Source organism: Phascolarctos cinereus, unplaced genomic scaffold, assembly GCF_003287225.1.
Source record: "Phascolarctos cinereus isolate Bilbo 61053 unplaced genomic scaffold, phaCin_HiC Scaffold_2;HRSCAF=192, whole genome shotgun sequence".
NCBI classification, from domain to species: domain Eukaryota; kingdom Metazoa; phylum Chordata; class Mammalia; order Diprotodontia; family Phascolarctidae; genus Phascolarctos; species Phascolarctos cinereus.
The window spans coordinates 384,025,129-384,044,827 of record NW_027555625.1 but is presented as its reverse complement, the minus strand read 5'-3'; the positions used below and the strand labels follow the sequence as shown (position 1 = coordinate 384,044,827).

Genomic DNA, 19,699 nt, shown 5'->3' with positions numbered 1-19,699 from the left:
ATGGTTCCCCAAGGGCCAGTCCTTGACTATACTCTCTGTTCTCCTCATTCTGCTGCCAGATTAGAAACTGGACAACCAGAAGAGTGGCTCCCCGACTTAAAGTGTGAGACTGCCCTTGTTCCTGCCCCTGCCCCTGCCCCTGCCCCTGCCCCTGCCTTTGCTCCCCACACCTCTGTCTACCTTAGCCGGAGGAGGGCCAAGAGTCTATCTGAGGTCTTCCCAGCAGCTGTCAGAGTGGGAAAAGAATGGCAGCGTTGGGCCTTCCTTGTTGGAAGGCTTGGGCTGAGCTCAACTGGGCTGGGTCCGATGGGGGAAAAAGGGAATTTCCCCCAGTGTTTCTTTGCCTTTTCCTGTTCTTGGGCTCCCCATCAACCCTCCAATGAAAAGAAGGCATGCAAGAGGAGAGGCTAGGGGTAGGATGTGAAAACAAGCCAGATTGAGAAAGGCATCCTGAAAACGCGGAGCAACTTCCTATGCACATAAAGGGCCAGAACCAATCTGCGAAGCTCATTTTCCCCCCTCCCTGTAAAGGGTCCAGAGACAAGTTGGACTTGGCCCTCCACAGCTCCAGAGAGAGAAGCTGGGGTCCTAATGACAACCTGCATCCCCACCCCCACAATAGCTTTCGGGGATAAGAAGCACTGAAAGTGTCTCGGGTTTCAAGAGACAAGAATGGAGAATGGGAATGAGGAAGGAGCACTTAGGACTTGGAGACTTTGATTTCAACCCAGGCTCAACAGTGCAGTAAAGAAGGCCCATGGGTCATATTCGCTACCTGTGTGACCTTGGACAAGTCACTTCCTGATCCCTGGGCCTCAGTGCCCTAATCTATTAAATGAATGAGTTTAGATCAGAAGTTTCCAACCTGGGATACATTTACCTCTTCTCCTACCCTCATGTTCCCTTATCATTTGAAGCTTATTAAGAATATTTAGCAAATGATATATTATCCTACTGAAATTCATTGATCTCTTTTGTCTCTCATGTACATAGGCACAGCAAACTCTAGAATTTATTTCCTTTCATTTTGAATAGGGGCATAGAAAGGGGTGGTGGGAAGCTTACTGAAAGCTAAGGGGTATAGGGAAGAAAAAAGATTAGAAACCCGGGATTGATTGATCTTAAAGGAACTTCCCAGTTCTTAAAGTTCTCTAGTTTGTGACTCAGTCTTCAGAGTGTGGGTCTGGTGAGCTTGGAGATCGGCATGTTGTTTGCCCTGGCAAAAACCCTGGGGGAAGCCGTGATAGTCCTTGTAGGAATTTTGAAGGAGCAGTTTTCCCACTTTGTTGAAGTTAATAATAACAGCTCACATTTTTAGAGGTTTGCAAAGTGCTTTACATACATTATCTCATTTGATCCAGAGATAAGTAGCTAGACGTTGTACTCCCAGTCCCAGGCTTTGGGGGTTAATTTTCTAACCTGGAAATCCCCTTTCCAGCAGGTGTCAGGGATAGGGGGGAGCTCCTCCTATTCTCCATGCCTCCTTTCCCAAAGGGGGTGCCCTATTGGGATCTTCCTGAAAGTAGGAAATCTGAAAAGATAAACCGGAGGAGAGAGATGCTTAAATGCGGTTGTGGGTGGGTGGACAGAGACTTGTTGGCTGGCTGGTGGGAATTTGATAATTTTGCATTTGTGGGTTTAACAGTGGATTTGCAGAGGTACTGTGGTATCACAGAAAAAGCCCTAGATTAGGAGTGAAGAGACCTTTAGATATTATGCTACTGTCTCTCCAGTGTAGAGGACATAACCTGGAGGGATTTGGTTAGGCTGTGAGGTTAAAATATGGGGCTTCCCCCCGCCCGGCAACGATCCTATACTGAGGTGATTAACCATGGTTCAAATGTGTGGAGTATCCTGGGACTGGGTACTCACCTACCCATGCCTCACTGGGAATGCATAGAGTTAAGGCTTTGGAGTATATCCACACCTATCAATGTACGAAAAATGAATGAAAAAGCATTAACAGCTTACTATGTGACTTACAGACTCTGTGCTAAGTACTAGGGACACAAATACACAATCAGATACAGTCCCTGCACTTAAAAAGATTATCGTCTACTAAAAAAAAACCCCAACAAAAACCATTTATTGTATAGCATAGGTTTTTAGCAACACAATGATTTAAAGATACAAATTATGTCCACTTTAAATCTTGTGCACTTGAAACATTTTAACAAAAAATGCTTCCAATTAATTACTAATTATAATATGATCAATATCAGTCCTATCCAATCAAGGCCATGCATTGAAATACTTTTGTTTTCACTAGCAAAATGATGCCATGTATTTTCCGTATTCCTTTTTAGAAGTGTGGTTCAGTACCTGAGTTTTATTTCAGAATAACTCCACTGTATAATAATATAATTTCAAGAAATTATTTAGAAATAAATGTGGTATACCATAGCAAAATTATCCTTTGTTCTTTCTCTCTTTTAAACATATTATTCTGTCCTTTCATTCCAATCAAGTGAATTAAAACAAAACTAAACCTGGAAAATCAAGCCCTCATTACATAGCTACATAGACTGATAAAACAATTTTCCACATCGACCATGTCCAAAAATGTATGTCTCTTTTTCCATTTTAAATTCATTGCCCTCTTGGTCAGGAGGCAAGTGACTTTTTTCATCTTTATTTTTTTGGTCTCATGGTTTTACTATTCGCTTAAATCCTGATAACGGGAGAGAGTACACATATAGGAGTGGAAATAGGGGAAGGGTATTTTAGTTGAGAAAGTTACAAGGATTGTGAATGAAGTATGTGGGGTAGAGTAATACAACCTTTCCAGGGACAAAGACAGAGTCGATTCCTAATCTTAGTCACAAACACCTGTCCTAATCAGTCCAGACAAGCACTCACCTGGTCATACCCTCATACCTTTTACCTGAGGTCAAGAGATTTTCCCTCTGTGTGTCAAGCCCCTTCTTGCTCTGATGTTCTATGACTTGCTGTTTTCTAACAGACTGTATGAAAATTTTTAAAGGGGAGAAGTTTATGTCTGGTTTTGGTTTCTGGTGTTCGTCCAGGCTCAACCTCTATCTACTGTTCCTTGAAGGTCTTTGATCACTTGGCTATATCTACCACCCCATTCTTTGGGGATCAAACTGACAAGCGTTATTGGCTGGCAGGAGTTCCAAAGGAATGAAGCCAGAATGTGAGAATCACAGAGTCACAATCAGTTGACATTTAAGGGGACATTTGCTGCCATTCTTGAGTTTTTCAGTCAGGTCTGACTTTCATGACCCCATTTGGGGTTTTCTTGGTAAAGATACTGGAGTGGTTTGCCATTTCCTTCTCCCTTTAAAGGAATGGGCTCCTCCCAAGCAATGCTGGCCAAATCGTAAGCCCCTTTTCTTTAGATTGTTTTTGTCTTTGTAGATCCAGGTAACTCAGATTCTGATCTGAGGGAGGGGGATGATGTCCTTGAGTAGGTTGGGCTGATCCTATAACCCCTTCCCCCCCTCATCCCCATGCTGGACATGGCACAAGATTCACCAGGAAGCATAATTTCATAGGTCTCGAGCCCAAAGGGAGCTCCCAGACCATTTGGTTCAATACTCTCACTAAAAGGGAAGACTAGCTTTTGAATTTCTGAAATCATTATTTCTTTTAGCTAAAAAATTGCTTTGAAACCGACACATGGCTTTTTAAAGCCATCAGTAAGTAAGCCAGTCGGTTGACAAGTATTTACTAAAATGCTTTTATGTGCTAAGCCCTTGTGATAGCAAAGAAAGGCAAAAACTTCCCCCTCCCTCAAGGAGCTCACATTCTAATGGTACTTTTCTTTAGTATTGTTGTCAACAGCTGAACCTTGCAATCAAACACACAATTGATAATGAGTATTATAGGCTCCAAAAGCCTGGGGGTTTCAGAGATCTGAGGCCAGAGTTTTCAAGCTGACCCTGGTCCTGCTCTGAGACCAAAGCTTTCAAATCCTCCTTGTACTCAGGCTACATGGAGAAAAAAATGCAGATAGTGATGTAGCGTCCGTTAAAAAAAAAAAAGACCCACAAAAAACCAAAAAACAAAGCACTTTTTTCTGGATAGAGTTTGAGTCGGAGGTCTCCTTAGGTTTGAGGGGGTGGGTTGAAAGAAGAGATAATAGCTGAAAAAGGTTAGCTGAGTGAGGGAAAGCAGCTAGGGCAACTGAGTGGGCTAGTGTATTTGAATGTATTTGGGATTGGGATGTGTACAGAAATGTTCATGTTTGGAGATTTTTTTGGTAAATACTTTTTTATGTGTGTTTGATGATATATTCAGGTTAGAACACATGTGCGTACCTGTATGTATTTGGAAGCCTAGCCCAACTCTCCTCAGTCTTTCTGTCTGAGCTTTGCTACATTTCTCTTTATCTGCCTTTAAAGCATATTATAATTATATTTTATTATTTTAACTTTAAATATTTACGTGAACTGGGCATTAAAACTGTTTTGAGATTTTGGTCACATTTTTGAGATGCTGCAGCACAACTTGGATTGCTGTAAGACTCAGGTTGAGAATCAAGGGTTTAGGGTTTACTAGGGTAGAATATGAATGTGTGTTTTAGTGCCCGAGGGGCTATGTGCCTATGCGTGGAAATCTGTGTGACCACATCTGTGTGAGTGTCTTTGTTTCTATGTTTGCATGTAAGCGTGTATGTGCTTATATCCATGTATGTATGTCTACTTCTGAGCATATTTGCTTGTTTCTGCATTCAATTGAACAAATACCTTTAAAATTTTTACTAACTGCAAGCCAAAAGGAAGGAAGGAAAGAGGAAAGGAGGAAAGAAAGAAATAGAGAAAGAAAGGAAGAAGGAGCAACTGCTGCCCTCAAGGAACTTATATTCTATTGGGGGGATCTAGCAAGTACCCAGAAAAATAAATATGAATTGTGTTTAAATTAATATAGTGTAATTTTTAAAATGAGAGCCTTAACGACTTGGGGGAATAGAGAAGAGCCTACTTTAGGAGGTGGTGTTGATTCTGTGTTCTGAAAGAACCCAGGAATTCTATGACTTGGAGGTGAGGAAGAGGGAAGGTGGGCCAGACTTGGATGACTGTCTTTCCTAAGCCACTGAGGCAGGACATGAAATGTGCTGCACCTAGCTAACAAGCCTGCTCCACTGGAACAAATTGTCCAAGAATGGGAAGTTGTATTAAATAAAAGAGTGGAAAATTAGGAAAGCAGCCAGCATGAGATTTTGTATGTTATCCCAGAGGCAACAGGGAGCCACTGTGAATTTTTTTTTTAATTAGGGAAATGGCATCATAGAATCTCTGTTTTAGAAATGTCAATTCTTCAGCTGTGTGAAAGGAAGACGCATTGGAGAGGGGCGAGATTAGAAGCTGAGAGACCAACTGAGAGGCCATTATTGGTCAGCCTAGAGGTTAGAGATCAGGAAGGAGAATGGAGAGAGATATTAACAAGAAGGCTACTGTAGGACTGACCAGTCTTGGCAACTGGTTGAATAAAAGAGGGGTTTAGGATAAGGAAGAGTCAGGGATATTTACACTTTGATCACAATGCCTTGGCTTCCTTTGAATGTTTCTGCTTTACTTTGTACTCATAATACTTAATAAATATTTATTGACCAAACCTTTCAGGAGCCTCCTTGGAGGGTTTGGACTCCTTGACCTCTAATGCTAATAGTTAGAAATTATATAACACTTTAAGGCTTGCAAAGCACTTTACATATATCAGCTCAAAAGATCTTGATGATGTAGGTGCTATTATTATCCCCACTTTTTTTTTTGGTTGTTTTAGGTAATGGGGTTAAGTGACTTGCCCAGGGTCACACAGCTAGTAAGTGTTATGTGTTTGAGGCCACATTTGAACTCAGGTCCTCCTGACTCCAAGGCTGGGGCTCTATGCACTGCGCCACCTAGCTGCCCCTATTATCCCCATTTTACAGATGAGTAAACCCAGGCACAGAGAAGCTTTGTGACTAGCCCAGGGATTAGAATTCAGTTCTTCCTGACTCCAAGTTCAGCACTATTTATCACTAGAATCGCCTAGATGCCTAAAAGTCTAGATCTATGCTCTTACGGGTGTATCTGTGTTTGTGGAAATGTGTGTGCATGTGCGAGTGTATGCTGGTGGAAGTGTGCGCACGCACACACACACACACACACACACACACACACAGACACACACATCAGTCTGTGCAAGGCACAGGTAAACCCAGGGCCAAGAACGCGAGGACGGCTCGGGGACTGGCGCCGGTCTGAGCCCGAACTGCTCCGAACTGTTCCGAGGAGCGAGCCGAGGCTCGGCTCGGCTCCCCTCCCCCTCCCCCACTCCGCTGTTTATCATCTCAGCCAACGCCTCCCCGGCCCGCCCCCAAGATGGGAGCCCCATAGGGCGGGCTTCCCGTCAATCACCGGGGACTTTCCCAGGGGTGGGGCTGTGGAGCGAGGCCTCCTCACTTCCTCCCTCTCCCGCCCCTCTCTGCGTCCCGCCCCGGCCCCCACCCCCGGAGGAAGTGAAGCCGGAACCCCCGAACCCCGAACGCGGCCGAGACGCCAAGGTCGCGGACCCCCGCAGGGTGGGCTTGGCTCGGGTAAGAGCGAGCCTGGCGGCGGCCTCGGGGCTTGTCCTGTCGCTCCCTGGGACGGCTCTGACGGGCCGGCGGGAGGCTGAAGGAGCGAGGGGGGTGACGGGGCCGGCCTGGGCTCTCGGGGGTGGGCCTGAGGTGGAGGGAGGGCGTATGTTTGAGTGTGTGCAAGCGGGTTTGTGCATCCAAGGCGAGGGGACTGCCTGCGCGGATGTGTGTATGCATGTAAACATAGGTGTGGTGTCCCATGAGTCTCAGTGCAGTTGAGACTCCTGTCAGTATGTAAGAGACCCGCGGTGTCCCAGAAGTCTCAGTGCAGTTGTGGGCTATCGAAGCTTAAACTGTTAAGCAGTTATAAGCTTTTAATAGCTGCGTTGTATGTCAGTAAATATAGAGGATCATATGTAGAATATACCTATGGTTAATTGCATGTCTACCCAGTTACACTTGCATAGCGTGTACGTGAGATTGCACGTGTACACGTTCTTAGTGTGTATTCGCAGGGGTTCACAGGAGTATGCCTATTAAGCAGGATTGTACCTAACTGTTTCTATGTGAATATGAGTAATTGTACGCCCAGTACAAGATGACATGCGTGTCATATTGGAATGTGGTGCAAACATACGCGAATGTGTAGAGGAGTCTGTACACTAAGTGGGTTTGTGCATGAAGGGATAGGTGTTTATGTGTACATACATGTGTGTGACTATAATGTACTTTATAAATACATTACACGCATGCGTAATTGTGCCTATTCAGTATATGAGTAGATGTCTACTGTGTGTGCGTGTGTGTGTGCGTGTACGCATGTGGGTGGGTGTGCTGATAAGGTTTGATATAACTATGTGTCTACACAATAGAAGATTACGTGTGTACAGTATATGTATGGGAGGGTATGTGTGTGCATGTACGCATGTGGGTGGCAGTACTGATCATAGCTGATGTACTGTGAGATAACTCTTTACTGTGTGTGTCTACCCGGTAGGAGATGATATGTGTACGGTGTGTGTTATGGGAGTATGTATATGCGTGCGTGTACACATGTGAGTAGATATACTGATGAGGTATGAGAGAACTGTTTGGGAATATTTGTCTACTTAATGAAGAATAGGCAATTAGAGTATACAGTATGTGTGTGGGAGAGAGAACAGAATATGGGTGTGTTTGTGTCTGTGTATCTATCTTTCTTGAAGAAATTATTCACAGTACACATAGAGGAGGGGAGATCAGTTCTCTCACATACACATGTACATGTATGTGTACATATATAATATCTATATTTTGAAGAAACTATTGTAGTATACATGAAGGAGGGAAGATCAGTTACCATATATATGTACATGTATGTGTGCATATTTATATATATATATAATTGCTAACATTTAGATAGCTCCTTAAGGTTTGCAAAGCACTGCACATATGTTCTCTCATTTACAGTAACTGTATGTATATATGTACAAATGTATGTGCACGTATGTGGGAGGATGAGCTTGTGGAAGGGAATAGATGGGTATTCAGTTGTTAATCATTCCTGACTTCTTCTGCTAGAAAGTGTGGGAGGGTAAAGTCAGGAAGGTTGGGGAAGCTGGCAGCTCCCTCGGGAGAAGCACCTTGGGGTGAGCCTTATACATCCCTGGTCTTATCTTTTAGCTGCTCCTTTGTCCTCCTGTTTAGCTTGCTGTCCCCTGGAGATTGAGGAGCCCGTAGAGAGCTGGTGCTCGTGCCTACATTGCCCGCACGACGTCTGTCGTCAAGTACTTAGGACTCTGACATTGGTCTAGATTTAACAATAATAATAGCTTGTTTTTATATAATGCTTTAATCTTTGCAGAATCTTTTACAAAAATGTCTCATTTGATCCTCACAAGAGGTGAGTGCTGTTATTCCCATTTTACAGATGAGGCAGATAGAGATTGTGACTTGCCTTGGGAGTCACACAGCTAGTATCTGAGACAGGATCAGATTCTCCTGATGGACTCTGTCCTGGTCCTCTCCTATTCCCCTTCTGTACTCTCAGTGATCTCGTCAGCTCCTATGGGTTCTCCTGTCATCTGTATGTAGAAATATCCAGCTCCATTCTGAACTATAGTCCAGTATCACTGTCTTTAACTGGATGTCCTGGAGGTATCTAAACACAGATCCAGAAGAGAAATCATTGTCTTTCCTTCCAGACTTCCCTCTTTTTAATTTCCCTGTTCACCCGGATCCCAAACCTCAAGATCATCCTCGACTTCCCTCTCTGTCACCCCTCATATCCAATATGTTAGTTGCCAAGTCTCGTTGATTTGGTGTCTCGGACATCTCAGCATATGTCCCCTTCTGTCCACACCCATAGTGATATCCCTGCGCCCCTTCTTCTGGTCCTCATCACTTCTCCTGGACTACCCTTGTAATTGATCCCTCTGCTTCCAGTCTTTCCCCTCTAACTCATCCTCCAAATATCTGCCAGATTAATACAGGACAATCTGACCATGCCACTCCCCTGTTCAGCAACCTCTAATAGTTCCTTCTTTACCTTTATGATAAAAAGTAAACTCTTCCATTTGTTTTTTGTTTTTTTCTTTTCTGTAAGGTAGTTGGGATTAAGTGACTTGCCCAGGGTCACACAGCTAGTAAGTGTCAGGTGTCTAAGGCAGCATTTGAACTCAGGTTCTCCTGACTCCAAGGCTGGAGCTCTGTTTACTGGTTTTTAAAGACGCTCACCCTCTGGCTTGCTGCCTAGCATTCCAGTCTTTATTACACATTCTTCTCATCGAAGTACACTATGTACCTGACACACTGGCACACCTGTACAAGGCATTCCATTTTCTATATCTGGGCCTTTACCTCCCCCTCCCCCCCACTCTGACTCTTGGAATCTCTGGCTACCTTCAAGGCTCACCCTCAAGTTTCTCCTTCTCTAAGAAGCCTGTCTTGATCCTCTTAGATGTCACAGCCCTCCTCACAGAAATTACTTGGACCATTTTGTCTGTGTTTTGTATTTATTTTTTGAATGTGTTATGTTCCCCTAATAAGATATAACCTCTTTGAAGTTAGGGCTGGTTTTTTGCCCTTGTGTCTCCAGGTGCACTTGCATCCTGGGAATACAAGGAGAGAGGCAGTTAGGTGGTGCAGCGGATGGAGCGCTGGACTGTTGGCCTTGCGAGCTCGCTTAATTGCTTGGCTCAGTGTCCTCACCTGTACAACGGGGATGATTATAATAACGTCTACCTCACAGGGTTGTGAGGATAAAATAAGATCAATCGATCAATAAACGTTTCTTCAGCAGCTACTATGTGCCAGGCACTGTACTCAGTGCTGGGGTGACGAAAAGAGGGAAAAGGCAATCCCTGCCCTTAGTAAGTTTACAGTCTAACTTACAGTTTAATGGGAGAAACAATATGAAAACAAGTGTCTGCAAAGCACACTGTGTACAGCATAAATAGGGAATGATTAACGGAGGGACAGCACTAGAATGAAGAGGAGTTGGGAAAGACTTTCTAGATAGAGAAGGGATTTGTAGTTGAGATTTAAAGGAAACCAAGGAAGGAGGCCTGTAGCAGAACAGAGGAAGGAGGGCGTTCCAGGCGTGAGGGACAGCCAGAGAAAATGCCAGGATGATATTAATAAAGCGTTTTGCAAACCTGAAAGCACCGTATAGATTCAGGCTTCTGTTATTATTGACATTATTATGTCTCTTCAAGGAGCTTACATTTTAGTGGGAGAGGCTTGGGGAAAGAAAAATAAATAAATAAGTGAATCATAAAAGGCAGAGTAACAGCATTAGTATTCAGAGGATGGGGAGCTTACTTTGGGCTGAGCTTGTCAGAAAATCCTTCCTCAATGATGTAGACCTTGAAAGATAGAAATGGAGCTGGTGAAGTTGAGGAGATGAGGTCCCTTCCTGGGGCAGTGAGAAGACGTATTATTAGACTGTGGAGAAGATTGAAGACAATTATGGCAGATCCGCCTGGAAAGAGGAGTTAGAACAAGGCTGTTGTCGTTGTCTTAAACGCATGGACTTTATTCTGGAGGCGGCAGGGTGTCATCACAGGTGTTTTGAGCAGAGGAGGGGCGTGATGAAAAGGCATAATTTCTCTTCTCTCTTGATGGCCATCCCACTTTAAATATTCCCACTGACCTGTTATTTCTCTATGTATTTCTCTTTCCTGTTTCTCTCCCTTCTCACTTTTTTGCACATTCACATTTGCTTCCTAATCTGTAGCTTTTTCAGCTGATCTCTGCTGCCTTTTCCAGTTTGAACCTCTACTCTGGGTGCTTTCCTCTCTGGCAGAAGAGAGTATGGTGTGTCTGATGGAAACCTCTGTTTCCCCTGCCCTGCCTCCATCCCCTCTGGGGACTCATTCTTACCACTACTTCCTCTAGGTTGTTCTCATGTATTTCTGCAAATGTGTTTGTGTGTGTTTGGGGTGGGGGTGGGGAGGATGGCATGTTATAGGAGAATGGAGACCTCGATACTATCTCCTTTATTTTTTTATTTTCTGCTGTGAAGGGAGAATAGTGTGAGGCATTGGACATGTATAGTAGGGCAGATATTGCAGCATGCTTGTGATGAAATATTGGACAGATGGTCTCATTTTTTCATACTTAGTTACACCTCTGTGAGTGCTTAAAAAGATCAAAACTTGGTTATACTTCCCCCCAGCGCTCAGTATCGGCCTGAGCAGCTGGTTCTGCCATAGGCTTGGTCCCCGGACTGACATTCCTCTTCAAAAAGAAACTTGTGAACCCTGTTTAGGAAGCTGATGGATTCTGAAGAGCTCGATCTGAGGGACACCTGTGGGTGAAAATCTGCTTAGTCTGACGACTCAACAAGAGAGGCAGTTACTCAAGGCAGGAAGGCTGCAGGCTTGAGTCTGCTCCATTCACGGCCTTTTCACACTTGGGGAAGATGGGAGCTGTGTCACTGGAGAGTCATCCTCAGGATCCTAGGGGTGGTATTTTTATAGGGTGGAACTCAGGGAAGAGGGAGCCCGTTCATTCATCAGGGAACATTTATTTTCTCCACCCACCTAAGGCATGTTCTTTCTTGCTACTCACCAGCCTCAAGATGAAGTACTTTACCTCTGTCCTTCTAAATCCCACTTGCCTTGAAGTACCAGTTTGGACTGTCCTGTACCTCATTCATTTCTCTGCTTTAGCCCCTGAGAGAAGGCAAGGAGGTTAGAATCTGGAAGGGAGGCTTTTGCTTCTCCTGAAGTCAGTTGTCTCTTTTCCCTGATTTTCCTTTCCCTTCTCTGAGTTTCCTCCAGTTTGAGGAAACTCTCAAGAATCATAATTGTGTTACTAAGAGATATGGACAAGCTTATTCTTTACAAACCAGCCCTAGAAGTTTTCATTGTTCAAGGGGAATTTACTGTCCCTAAACTATGCCTCTCTCCTTCCCATTCGAAGGTCCAGGAAATGTTTGTAACCAGTAGAAAATCCCCAGCCCTCTCTGCTTACTGTTCAGCTATATATGTACTCAGTAGGTATGTACTAAGAAAAGTAGCAAGTTGTGGCCTTTGGTGTTAGGGTTGGGGAGAGGGAAGACATTGGGGAAGTATTTGGGCCGGGAACCAATCTACTAACTTTTTTTCCCTTCTACTTGGTCTTTATTATTATTTTTTGATAACTAATTTATTTATTTTTAGTTTTCAACATTCACTTCCATAAGATTTTGAGTTCTAAATTTTCATCCTCTCCCTTTCCTCCCCCCTCCCCAAGATAGCACACAATCCTATATAGGCTCTACTTATACATTCATATTAAGCACACTTTCACATGCGTTATGATGTAAAGAAGAATTAGAACTAATGGGAGGAATCATGAGAAAGAAGAAACAAAACAAAACAACCAAAGAAAAGGAGAGCAAAGAGTCTGCTTCCATCTGCATGTAGACTCCATAGTTCTTTCTCTGGATGTGGAGAGCATTTTTCATCATGAGTCTTTTGGATTGTTGCATTGCTGAGAAGAGCTAAGCCTATCAAAGTCAGTCATCGCACGGTGTGGCTGTTATCGTGTACAACGTTCTCCTGGTTCTGCTCACCTCACTCAGCGTCAGACCATACATGTCTTTTCAGGTTTTTCTGAAGTCTGCCTGCTTGTCATTTCTTATAGCACAATAGTATTCCATTACATTCATGACCCACAACTTGTTCAGCCATTCGCCAATTGATGGTCATCCCCTCAATTTCCAGTTCTTTGCTGCTATAAATATTTTTGCACATGTGGTTCCTTTCCCCATTTTCATGATCTCTTCGGATACAGACCAGTCTACTAACTTGACGGAATTGGGAAGAGCCTCAATTTCCCCACTTGGGGTGAGGTGTTATTAGATGTTATTAATATGGAGGCTGAGGAGTGTTTGAGTAAGAGAAGCTTGGGAAGGTAGTGGTGAGATGAGACAAACAGAGGTTATTAAATAGAAGAAAGTGAAGATGTTTGATATCCATGGGACAGTGGCAGTGGAGAGGCCTTGTGATTTATCAGATCCATTCTGTTCAGAAGGAAAGGATTCGTAGTAGAGTATGTGACTTTGGTGGTCGTGCTCTTGGAATTCTTAGAAATACATCTGCTGCTTTTTTTGTTGTTGTTTTTGTTTCTTGGTGAGGAAGTTGGGGTTAAGTGACTTGCCCAGGGTCACACAACTAGTTAAGTGTCAAGTGTCTGAGGCCATATTTGAACTCAGGTCCTCCTGACTCCAAGGCTGGGGCTCTGTGCACTGCGCCACCTAGCTGCCACTTGCTCCTCTTTTTACTTGTTTGCTGAGACCATGTCTTCTTGGCTTGCAACTGGTAGATTTATCGAAATCTGGAACAGGCACATTGAAGTCAATAATTAAGTTCAGTTCAATTCAGCAGTCTTTTTATTAAGTGCCTGCTCAATGCAAGGTAGTATGCTAATTGTATGTAAGGCTAAGAAAATAGAGTAATGTGAAATAAAGTAAGGTAGGAAAAGTAGGCCACACAGCAAAAAACTTTATGTAAAAAAAATTTTGTTTTGCTTTTTTTTTTTTTTGATGAGGCAGTTGAGGTTAAGTGACTTGCCCATGGTGACACAGGTAGTAAGTGGCAAATGTCTGAGGCCAGGGGCAGCTGGGTGGCGCAGTGGATAGAGCACCGGCCCTGAAGTCAGGAGGACCTGAGTTCAAATCCGGCCTCAGACCAAACACTTGACCTGTACTAGCTGTGTGACCTCGGGCAAGTCACTTAACCCTGATTGCCTCACTGAAAAACAAAAACAAAAACAAATGTCTGAGGCCAGATTTGAACTCAGGTCCTCCCTGACTCCAAGGCCAGAGCTCTATCTGCTACATCTTAAAAAAATTTTTTTTTGCTTTAAAAACATTTTTTTAAAAGTTATTATGCGTCATCTAGTCTGGAGAGGGGAGAGATATGTAATTTATTGGGAAATGGGCTGATTCTGGAGGACCTGGGTTCAAATCCAATTTTGGCCTGCTTGCCCATGTGTCTTTGGCAAGTCACTTAACCTTCTTGGGTCTCACTTCCCTCAACTGTAGAATGAAGGTGTTGGACCAGAAAGTCTCTGAGGTCCCTTCCCCCTCTATATCTGTGATCCAATTAGGAATAATTGGTATGGCAAAGGTAATAACCCAATAATAATAATGGCAAAGGTAATAACCCAAATCGTATATGGAGTGGGGAATGAGAGAGAGAGAATGACTGTAAGGGTGATTTTCTCAGGAGGAATAGCAAAGTTTGACAGAGGGATGGATTTGGGGGCAAAGATAGTAAGTTCCTTTTTGGACTTATTGAGTTTGAAATAGGTAATGGACATCCAATGGAAGTGGACATCCATTGGAGATGTCCAGCAGCAATTGGTGATGCAGACCTGAAGCTCAAGATAAAGATTAGGACTGATTAGCTATATAGTTTTGGGAGTCATCTGCATAGAGATTATAATTGAGCCCATGGGAAATGATGAATTAGTTAATAAGAGAGAGAGAGAGAGAGAGAGAGAGAGAGAGTGAGTGTGTGTGTGTGTGTCTGCGCGCTAGCGCTAGATCTTATAATTTGGTTGGCTTTTCTTTTAAGTACTTAAATGATAGGCTATCAGAACTTGCATATTTTATACTGACATTGTTTTATTTTCTCTGATGTCTTTATAATGTATTTTCCTTGCTGATCTCTCAATCTATTTTTACCTTTTCATGATTTACACTCTTGTTTTTTTTTAAATTCAGTTGAGGCATAATAATTCTGCCTTAATTCTTCATTTTACATTTTAAGTATATTTCTTCCATGTAGCAGATTGTTGGGTTTTACTTTCTTACCCTGTCTGCCACTCTCCTCCATTTTATGGGTCAGTTCATGCCATTGACATTCCCAATTAAGCTTGTTAAATTTGTTTTCCCTTCCATCAAATCTTGCTATAATTTTTCTTACTTTAAAAAGTTATCTGCTATTGGTATTACTAAAACAACCCAATTTCAGTCTCTTCCCTTTCATTTCCCAAACCAGAGCTAAGTTAAATGGGTTCTGCTTTCCCCAACTTTTTTGGGGGGGAGGGGAGGGATGGTAATCAGCCTTTTAGTCAGTTTGGTTTACTAGTGGCAACTCTGTTCTCCTTCCTTCTTTTTACTTTTCCCAGCTTTGTCTCAATTCAGTTCAGTAAGCCTGCAAGCCCTAGGGATGTAAAGACAAAAAATCCTGAATAATTCTTGCTTTCAAGGAGCTTTTTAAAGCATTTTTCTTTTGGAGACAACATGTACCCGACAAACAAATGCAATATTTTTATTTCATTTTCTTTATCTCTATTTGTGTGAAGTAATTTATCAGTAGGAGAGGCACTGCTAACTAGATGAATTAGAAAGGATCTTTATAGGAAGGGGCACTTGAGCTGAAGATTCCAAGAGAGAAAGTGAAGGAGAGCACTCTAGGTAGAGGAGACAGCCTTTGTAAAGGCAAAGAAGCTGGAGATGAAATGTCATGTACCACAAACAGTTAAATGAAGACTCTCTGATCTATAGTGATGTGAAATCACTCCAGAAAGTATATTGGAACAAACTTGTGAAGGACTTTAAATGCCAGAAATAGAAGTTTGTTTTTTACCTTTGAGGTAATAGGGAGCCATTGAAGCTGTGTGAACATGGGGATATCAGTTTGGCAGATGTATACCCAGTGAATAGTAGACTGGAGGCAGGGAAATCTTTTAGGCGACTATTGCAGTATTCCAGTATCCAGTTAAGAGGTGATAAGGACCTGAACTAAGGTGCTGGCTGTGTGAGGGGAGAAAAAGAGATGAATAGAAGCAGCAAACCTCGCTATAGAAATAAAAGAACAAATAGCTGACTGGAAATGAAATGTAAAGGACAGTCTGGAAAAAGAAAATAAAAAAGCAACCATATTGAATGAAAGCAGCTTAGAAGCAAGCTTTGACTAATGTAAGGAAGAATGCAGTGCATTGTTTCCCAGCAGTTAATTTGAATATGACTCTTTTCTAGACTTTGGAATTTATTGCTGGGAAACTACTTAAAAGAACTGTTTTTTAGAACTATGGGACTATTGTATAGTAACTGTTTGTGTTATACTTGATAGAAATATAGATTTTGAGTTTCTCATTTTAAGGTCAAGGTGAGTCATTTAACATCTTGAGACACTGTTTTAAAGCAGGAGAGCCAGTGAACAGAAGCAGAGAGTAGAAGTCACGTGAGAAGAGAATCACTAGACATAAGAAAGAAGCATAGATGCTAGAAAAAGCGGAGGAGAGACCTGAGCAGAGGAAGAGATGGACAAACTGAACTGAAAGCTGAGACAATAACTTAAGGCCTACACTTTTGAGCCTGGAGGGGGAGGGAGGGAGAGAGGGAAGAAAAGAAGGAGAGAAGAGAGACAGGCTTTGTTGATAGGAGTTGATTAGAGGCCATTACTAATGCTGAGAGCTGATTGGAAGAAAAGAGAATCCTTTCTGTGGATGAAGGACCGGCTGGGCTTGCCTGCCAGTACCATTTACAGCTTGAAAGAGGGGAAACCTAATTCCTCAGGGTTCTTAACTTGTGATAGATTCCAGGGGGATCTGTGAACTTGGGTGGAAAAAAGAAAACTATGTCTTTATTTTCATTAACCTCTAACTGAAATGTAGCATTTACTTAAATTATTTTAAAATGATACCTACCTGCCTTCAAAAAAAAGGTTAAGGACCGTTAAAAGTCCATTTATTCTTTTAGAACAATGCTCAGCTTTGTAGGATAAGTCATTCTTGGGTACAAGCCATTTATCTCTGTATTTTGCTGTATAGCAGTGCAACATTTACTTTCTTGATGCTAATGAATGGGCTTTTATGATACTGACTGGAGTTCCTTGGTGCGTGATCTCTCTCTCTCTTCTCTCTCTCTCTCTCTCTCTCTCTCTCTCTCTCTCTCTCTCTCTCTCTCTCTTTCTGTCTTTCTCTCTGTCTCTCTCATCTCTGACCTGGGAGCTCTGGTGCTTGGCAGTCATATTTCTGAGTTCATAAGACCATAGGATTAGAACTGGAATGGATCTTAGGAATCCATGAATAGAGTCTAAGGGCTCCATGAAGTTGGGTGGGAAACATTGCATCTCTTTTATACTAACCTCTGATAGTTGGCATTTCCTTCAATTATGGATTTTAAAGAACAAATTATTCTGAAAAGGGGTTCATAGGCTTTGCCAAGTAACCATAGAGTCTGTGATCTAAAAAAAAAGATCAAGGACCTTTGATCTATATTCAGTCCTCTTGTTCTACAAATGAAGAAATTGGAACCCAGAGAAGTTCATAATCTGGTTCAGTCAAACCTTTCCAGGCTTATTACATATTTTCTCCTATTTTTACTGCATGTTTCTATCCCACTGGCCTCCTTATTGCCCTTGCTGGTTTTCGTGCCTTTGCATAGGCTCTCCTTTTGTTCCTGGTATTTAGGAAGGACTAGTACCTCTGCTGTGAGGGCTTGCTGAGCCTTTCCCAGGGCTGCTCATCCACCTTTGGTGTCTACCTCTAACGTACTCTCTCACATGTAATGTACAACACTTGTGGACCTCCTACTTTTACAGAAGGTGGGGTGGGAGTGTCTTCTCATGTTTCTTTCTCAAGCCATGTTTGTTCTTTATAATTTTGCAGCACTTTTTTTCCCCCATGGTGGTTCTTTTCATTTACATTGTTGTAATCATTTTATGTGTAGTTAAACTACTGTCTATCTATATATCTTTCCATGCATCTCTGTATTAATCACATTCATCATTTCTAGCAATACAGTAGTGTTCTATTACAGTCACATACCACGTTCTCCAATTGATGGGCATCTACTTTATTTCCAGTTCTTAGCTATCACATGAAGTGCTGCTATAAATATTTTGGTATATATGACCACTTTCATCTTAGGTCTTCATGGTGTATAAGCCTAATAATGCAGTCTCTGAATTAAAGTGGACATTTTAACCATTTTATTTGCATAATTTCACATTGTTTTCCAAAAATGGTTATACTGATGTACTCCTCTGCTAATAATGTGCTGCTGTGCCTGTCTGCTCTCAGCCTCTCCAACATTGACTATTCCCATTTTCTGTCATTCTTTTTACTGTTTGTTTGTCTTAGGCAGTCGGGGTTAAGTGACTTGCCCAGGGTCACACAGCTAGTTAAGTGTTGCGTGTCTGAGGCTGGATTTGAGCTCAGGTCCTCCTAACGCCAGGGCCGGTGCTCTATCCACTGCACCACCTCGCTGCCCCTAGTTTTTGTCGTTCTTGCTAGTTTATAGGATTTCAGGGGAAACTTCAATGCTGTTTTGATTTGCATTTCACTCATTATTAGTGATTTGGCACATTCTTTCAAGATGTTCTAAATAGTTTGCAATTCTTTTGAGAGCTGTTTTGTTCATATCCTTTGACCACTCACAGTGTCTGTTGGGGAAATGGCTTTTGATCATATATACTAGATGTCCCAAAAGTCTTAGTGCAGTTTTAAGCTGTTAGAATTGAATTGTTTATATATCTTGCAAGCAAATCTTTGTCAGGGAAATTTGATTCAAAGACTTTTTACCATTCTAGTGTGTCCCTTCTTATCCTAGGTGCATTAATTTAGTTTGTATAGAAGCTTTTTGGATTCATGTAATCAAAGTTAACTTTCATATTCTGTAGTTGCTTCTATCCCTTGGTTGGTTAAAATACGTTTCCTATACATAGCTGTGAGAGGTATTTGATCTACTTCTTTTCTGATTTTTTGATGGTATGATCTTTAACATTAAGGGCATATATCCATTTAAAATGTGTTGTGTAGTATGGTTTAAGGTGCTGGTCTGAGCCTAATTTTTGCCAAACTGTTTTCCATTTTAGCCATCAGGTTTTATCAAATAAGGAGTTGTTTTCTAAGTAATTTATGTTTTCTGGTTTATTGAACAGTGGATTATTGAGTTCCATTGTTCTGGATTCTTCCTTATCTAGTCTGTTCCATTGATATACCTCTCTGTTTTTAAACCAATATCAACTGCTTTGGATGTCTGCTGTTATGGTTTAGGTCTGGAAATACTATTTCCCCTTCATTCCTACCTTTTTTTCATAATTTTCCTATTAAAGCAATGTATTCTACCTCTATTTTTTTTTTATTGATTTCTCTAAAATACCTCTTTGATAGTTTGGTTGTAGCATTAAAAGTATAAATTAACTTGGGTAGTATGGTTACTTTTATTATATTATCATGACCCCAAAATGAGCACTGAGTATTCCTCTATTTAAGTTATTTCTTTAAGGGGTCCAATACTTTTCTAGCTTACCTTGTAAGCTTTTTAACCTTCCATTCCTTATCTCTTCCTTCATTTCTTCCATAAGGCCTTCAGCCATGCTGGTGGCTCTTGTGTCTATTCTGTTCTCCTTTTTGGTATTATAGGTATAGTTATAGAATTATTCTCCTCTTGTTTTAGCCTATGATTCTCTTCCCCCATAGTGTATCTTAGTTATATATTGGAGGCTTCTCTTTGCTTGCTTATTCTTAAATCTTTCTGTTTTTCTCTCCTTCTGGAGTCATCCTTTTGAGAATTTCTGTCCTTTCTTCTCTTGATTATTTCAGTTTATTTGGTGTCAGTTTCTGTGCTGGGTTGCTGAGCTTTTTATATACAACCACTCATTTCTTCCAAAAGTCCTGCGGTGTAAGAGCTTGGCTTATCTGAAGGATTCTCTTAGAGCCGTGGCAAAGTCTATGAGCACTCAAGTAGTC

General features: G+C 42.0%; 1 protein-coding gene and 1 long non-coding RNA gene across 7 annotated transcripts in view; one reads left to right on the top strand and one right to left on the bottom strand.

The window, feature by feature from the left end:
- Positions 1 to 19,699, top strand: part of TNIP1 (TNFAIP3 interacting protein 1) — a 60,553-nt gene that overhangs the window by 1,280 nt on the left and 39,574 nt on the right. For 2 of the 6 annotated variants that reach the window (XM_020964299.2, XM_020964297.2), the window contains exon 1: positions 6,425 to 6,541. The exons of 2 other annotated variants lie outside the window; for them this stretch is intronic. The gene's annotated coding sequence lies outside the window, so the exon portion shown is untranslated. Of the gene's footprint in view, positions 1 to 6,423; positions 6,542 to 19,699 lie in introns of those variants that run through there. 2 more of the 6 variants (XM_020964295.2, XM_020964298.1) reach the window with 2 other exon arrangements.
- On the bottom strand, positions 8,336 to 10,946 carry LOC144455977 (uncharacterized). The gene is made up of 2 exons (XR_013484873.1): positions 10,325 to 10,946; positions 8,336 to 8,663 (listed from the first exon to the last, which is right to left on the bottom strand). It is a non-coding gene; the product is annotated as an uncharacterized LOC144455977 (long non-coding RNA).